The following is a 6,473-nucleotide window of genomic DNA, read 5'->3' on the forward strand; positions in this document are numbered from 1 at the left end:
GTTTTAGTTGATGCCAGCTCCTTAACCTGGGCTCCTTTAAAATTACTGATGGCAACTTCAGTCATCCATCTAACCAAAACTTTCTTAATAGTTAAAATTGACCCAAGAAGTTTAATTGTCTTGTTACTGGCACTAGATTGGAACTTGTGGTGATGTTTGTGGCCAGATACTTGGCCCAGAGGCAACTTCAACTTGAATAAAATAGATTTTCCCTGAAGTTCTAAAACGTCCTGACATGTTGAACCCCTACACCTCTGAAGGTCAACTCCCAACGGGCTGTTTCGGTTGAAAGTCTTTAAGTCACCATATTAACCTTTGCTTGTTTTAGTCTCCACATTCTTATGAAACAAACCCTGATGTAGTTTAGCGAACCTGTTCCCATTTGGAATTTCTAGAATCTTGTTTTTTCTTAGAAAATGTTTACAAAGAAATATTTTGAAACCAGAACTCCTCTGGGTTTTAATAAGCTTTCTTTTAATGTGTTTATATTTAGCAGAAGTCATTACTTATGGATTTTGCCTGTACATTGATCTTATCTAGTTAAGGTCTGTTTTCTGATGAAAAATATACAGTCTAGACGGAAAGGGGAACGTGGCAATTTTAAGGCAACAACAGGCAGAACAGAGCTCCTGTGGTTCAATGCATTTCACCCCTGTGAGCCACCCCCCATGACGGTCTTGGCATTTGGAAATGATTACCACTGCTGAAGGCACTAAATAAATATTCATGTTCACACAGGAACAAATGACTGAAAGTCAAACAGCCTGTCCTTCTTAATAGTCTGCTATAATGCATTCTCCCTGGAAGGAGAGGAAATTGATATTGATTATTATTTGCCTTAGAGAGACTCCTTGCTCAAGTAATCACTGCTGACTTTGTGGGCTGAATCCCTTGAAATGATTACCTGTGAACTTTATAAACACACTTCCTCATTTAAATTTTTTACATAAAGATTATATAGTGTAGCATTTTCTTTTTCACACAGTGCCAAACCAATTCGTATAGAAATATCTTATAATATCTTTTAAGAGCTGAATATGCCTATCCTTTGATTCTGACCTTAGCAATAAACATTCTGCTTATTCTAATTGTTCACTCCCACAACGTTGTTGCAAGGAAGTAAAGTTACTTGGTGTTACTCTTCTATCCATAGTTTTTGTAACTCCCACAAATAAGATACAAATCAGGTGTAGCTGACTCTAACTCTGGGATTGGTCAGTTTTGCTATTTTGCTGGCTATGAAGAGCCATTTCAGAAGCAAGAAGAGGACTCTCCTGATGGGAGACCTGGGTTCAATTCACAAAGCACTCATTACCCAGATGTCAATGGAGAGTTAAGTGTTCTGTGGAGATAAATAGACTTCAGTGGAGCTTCTAAGCTAAGACAGACTAGGAAGAAAGATGCAGACCAGTAATCTGCATCTGAAAAATCAGTCAATGAATGCCTTATTACTGTAATGGTCCAATTTGCAGCTGATCACGAGGATGGCAGAGGGCCTGGTAGAGTTCAGTAGCTTCATATATGGGGTTACCGTGTGTAGAGTCACTTGACGGCAGTTAAAAACAGTAACATGCTTATTCTGTACCCCAAATATTTTCCAAACTTATATTTAATGAGAATCAATGATGCTAAGAATCAACCCAGTGTGAGCACTGGAAGATAAACACCAAGGAAGCATTCCCTCTCTGTAAGTGACCCATGTTACATTGAAGGAGACACCTAAGGAGACCCACACAGTGTCGCAGGATTGTACACAAAGAGCTTGGATTCTCCCTCTGTGGACTCTGGGTGTTTATTGCTGTTAGGTGCTATCGAGTCAGTTCCAACCCAGAGTGACCTTCTGCACAACAAAATGAAATACTGCTTGGTTCTGCGCCATCCTCACCGTCGTTCCCATGCCCGAGTATTGTGTCAGCCACAGTATCATTTCCTCTCCTTGCAGGCCTTCCTCCCCCGCGCTGCCCCTCTACTTTACCAACTATGCTGTCCTTCTCCAGGGACTGGTCTCTCCTGACAACATGTCCAAAGTGTGTAAGATGAAGTCTCACCGACCTTTCCTTGAAGGAGCACTCTGCCTGCACTTCTTCCAAGATAGACCCTGCAGTCCATGGTAGTTTAATATTTCTCTCCAGCACCAGAAACCAAATGCATCCGTCCATCTCCAGTCTTCCTTATTCAAGGTCCCACATGCCCATGCACGTGAGGCCATTGAAAAAGCCATGGCTTGGGTCAGGCAAACTTTAATCCTCAAAGTAGCACCTTGGCATTTCAATCCTCTAAGGAAGTCGGTGCAGCAGATTGCCTATATAATGCATCTCTTCATCTCTTGCCGCTGCTTCCATGAGCATTGATTGTAGAACCAAGGAAGAAAAAAATCCTTGACAATGTCAACCTGTTCTCCATTTATTATGATGTTATAATAAATGGTCCTGTTGTGAGGATTTTGGTCTTTACATTGAGTTGTAATTCTTACCAAAGGCTCTGGATAAATGGTCCCTATTTTGGTTAGCCCTGAGCTCCCTTCTTACTGAGATCAAAGTTTATAACTGCCCTGCCACATGCTGACATCTAGCTGGGGCTCACGAACTACTACTGATTAGTTTCCTGATGAGTTCCACCATACCTGTCATGATCAGCAGGTGCTGCAGATCAGGAAACTGAGAGCCCCAATAAAGTTAAATAAAATAGCAGTGGCATGGTGCTTGTTCTGGGCCATGAACTATTCTAGAAGCTTTGGGAATATCAAAACGTGATACTATTCTTTCTCTAGATAACTTCTACCTAGGGGTGTACACTTCTGAAGGTGGTAGATCCATTTTTCAAACATTTCCCAAAGGATTCTGAATTTTTGAGCTATACTACATCAAAACAGCTGTGTAGGCATTTTCAAGGGAGTCAAATTGGTTTAAATGTTCTTTTAGTTTGGGGAACACAAATATGTCTGAAGGGACAAGATTAGGCCTGTAGGTTGGATAATTGTGTAAGGCTAAGTAATTTACAGAAAACGATCCAATAACACTCATCTGTGTATAAGTAAGAGCTTTCTATCAAAAAGCAATTACTTATCAAGAAGGCATTCCATTCCAGTCCAACTCAGGTCCATAAGTCAGATACAAGTTCATATGTTGCTCTTCTGAATTCCTGTAGCCACACACCAGTGACTTCAATGGTGAACTGGGAGGCAGGAAGATCACAGGCTGGTGGGTGCAGAATTGCGTGGTTCAAATTCAGTGAGTGCATGGCAGAGAGCCAACATCTCTCAGGGCCAGTGGCAGAGTTCCAGCAAGCAGGAAGGTGATGTTGCAGAGGGGTCGTAAAGCTGTGATTCTGATTGATAGGTTGAATTCTATCCAAACACTTTCATAAAAATTCAAGTTGACATAAAATCATCTAACTACTGCAATGGGGTAAGGTTACCCAACAAAAATTTTGCAGGAGAATCCTTGTACTCTTGAAGAATGAACAAGTGTATATTATCATGCTGGAGGAAAATATTTGGTGTAATTTTCTTGACCTTTATCTCATCAACGTATTATATCAAAACTAAAACTTTTGAATGTAAAATAAATGGCTGCCATAACCCTCTGATGGAAACTCTTTGCCTTGAATTTCCATGGCCCAGCAGATCCTCTTGGAAGTCACTGTTTTGATTGAACCATTTTTTTATTTTAAATCATTTTATTGGGGGCTTGTACAACTCTTATCACAATCCAGACATACACCCATGTGTCAAGCACTTTTGTAAATTTTCTCCCCTCATCATTCTCAAAACATTTTCTTTCTACTTGAGCCCTTGGTATCAGCTCCTCATTTTTTTCCCTCCCTCCCTGCTGCCCCCTCCCCCATGAACCCTTGATAATTTATAAATTGTTATTTTGTCATATCTTACACTGTCCGAAATCTCCCTTTACCCACTTTTCTGCTGTCCATCCTCCAGGAAGGAGGTTATATGTAGAGCCTTGTATTCGGTTCCCCTTTTCTATCCCACCTTCCCTCCACCCTCCCGCTATTGCCACTCTCACCACTGGTCCTGAGGGATTCATCTGTCCTGGATTCCATGTGTTTCCAGGATTGAACCATTCTTTTAGGCACCCTAACAAGAGAAGGCGGGTCCCAGAGGGCCTCAGGAGCTTCTGCACTTCACCCCAGGGAGCAATCCCCACCCTCTCTTCCCTTTGCTTGCAGAGCAACCCCAACAAGAGCTACAGCTTGACCTGCCTGCTGGCCTGCTTTTCCCCCCTCCTATCCCCACTGACTGCGGAGGCTGGTTGAGGGTATTGGCCAATCTTATTGGCTGAGTGTAGGCACACCTGTGTGATGTCATGTAGCTGGTCCCTAGACTGTGCGCCCAAGAGGACCTCCCACCTGGGCCTAGCTGACTTGGGTCTGAGCATGCTCAGTTCTGGTTTTTCCTATCGGTGTCTAATTAGTGTGCCTGATTTATTTCCAACTTCTTTATTGTGGCATGGACTGCTAATTTTCATTTAGTGTAGGCTTTCGGTGGAGACAACCCCCTCTATATCCTTAGTCTAGCTACCTTTCACTTTGACGTTGGATGACTGTTGTTCACTAGTGGATCCATGGCTGGCTTTGTTTCCTGTTTCCTCTCTCCAGGAGTTGCGTTTTCTGTAACTGCAGTTATAAATTTCCATAGACTTAGTGACTTTCCATAATGCATCTGTATTCTCTTACAGTGATTGTGAGGCACTGGCAAAACCAGAGTGTTGGCAGTCACACCCTGGGGGGGGGCGGGGAGCTTTCGTTGCCTTGTCCACATTCTAGAACTGCACTCCTCCCATTCTTTCGGTCACGGCCCCTTGTCCATCGCATAGGCCAGCATCTTCACAGGTCTCTCTACTTGCTTCACATGGCCTTCCCTGCGATCTCTTGTATGAGGCCATTTGTGATTAGCTTTAGGTTCCCCTGGACAATCCAAACTAATCTCCTCATCCGAAGTCTTTAATTTGCTCACATCTGAAAAGGTATTTTCCCCAAAGAAGGTCATGTTCATAGGCTCTTGGGACCAGGGCCTGGATATCTTGAAGCTGTTTTCACCATGTCAGTCTTTCACCATCTCCAGACCAATTTATATCCAATACAAAATATCCCTGCACCATTTTATGCAACACATGTGGGAGAGCTTATAATTGCTGGGAGAGCTTATAATTGCTAACAAGCTAGTTCATTGCCTGGTTCAATTCCACTGAATATCAGTGGAATCATTCAGCAACTTCGGATGAGATGTTTTTCCCCTCCAGAAAGGGTCTTTGTGGTTTCCATGAAGCACTCACTTCCTCAGGATCTATGAATGTGCTCCAGCAGGCTCGCAGACAAAAGGGTTAGCATTCATGTTTTACCACAGATCGAAAATCTATGGATGATTCATGGTGCTTGTTACTGTAATATCACCTTTCTCAGAAGCTTCCTTTTCTAGGAACCTGATATGCTTTCAATTTTTCTATTAAAGCAACAACAACAAAAACCAACCTTACTGCTCCTCTTCTGTCAAGTTCATCTAGCAAATGAATCCCTGTCAGGAGCGACAGGAAGCTCATTTCCGTCGGAGAGCTGGCCGGCCCCAGGACACCTGTTGTGCTGGTGGTGAACATGAGATGCCAGACATGCGCTTCCCCTGGCCCTAGGGCTGCCAGGTGGAAGACCCAGCTGCTCCGCAGGCGCAGGATCTTCTTCCAGATGCCTAGAGTTCCCTGCCTGCTGCCTTTCATCTTCCACGGGATTCGCATTGTGTCAGGCTTTCACGCTGGGTCCCAGGAGAGCATTTGTCTTTGGTAGCCATTTGTTGTTGCTTCATTGAACACATGCTTGTCAAGGGCCGACTGGTAGCTGGCATTTTGCTCAGGGCTGGGAATTCAAGGATGAGCAAGGGGCAGACCTTTCACTCATCCAGTTGTCTTGTCAAGATGGGATAATCCTGACCATTCGTCCCTTTGGGCTGCAAATGACAGGAGCCAAATTCTTACTGACAAACATTAAAGATAATGTGTTGATTGATATAATAGAAAAGTTTTAAGAATAGCATTGTATATAAGTCAGGATCCAGGCAGAGGAGTCAATCAATCAAATGTATGCATTCCGAGGGATTCAAACAAGAACTTGACCTTAGGCATTTGTGGAAGTTGGTTAAATGGTCTCTGTAAGGTTATAGACTTTGCTTCTTTGGCTGGAACTGAAAGTCTTTGGGTCTGGCAGTCAAAAGGGGAAGGTGGAGTAAAATCGGGAAAGAGGTGGAGCAACTGGAGCCCATGAGCATGGGCTGGAATCCAGGTCAGTATTCTTACCACATCTAAACCACATCGAACTCCGCCTGAGGTCCTGCAGGAGAGAGAAAAAGTTCCAGGGCCCTTAAAAATACCTGTCAGAACACCAGATACACGCCTGGTTCAGGCACTGCCAGATCTGAAAGAGAAGGCAAATAAAGGTGAGGCAGATGTAGATGTGGCCGCTGCCCTCCG

The 6,473-nt window shown here is 43.5% G+C and overlaps 1 pseudogene; it reads right to left on the bottom strand.

Annotated features, from left to right (window-relative positions):
- The window catches only part of LOC101642536, a 112,262-nt pseudogene extending 106,518 nt beyond the window's left edge, over positions 1-5,744 (bottom strand).
- Between the last annotated feature and the right edge of the window lie 729 nt (positions 5,745-6,473).

Source organism: Echinops telfairi, unplaced genomic scaffold (assembly GCF_000313985.2).
Source record: "Echinops telfairi isolate 266 unplaced genomic scaffold, ASM31398v2 ScPeMD7_2;HRSCAF=8, whole genome shotgun sequence".
Taxonomy (NCBI): Eukaryota; Metazoa; Chordata; class Mammalia; order Afrosoricida; family Tenrecidae; genus Echinops; species Echinops telfairi.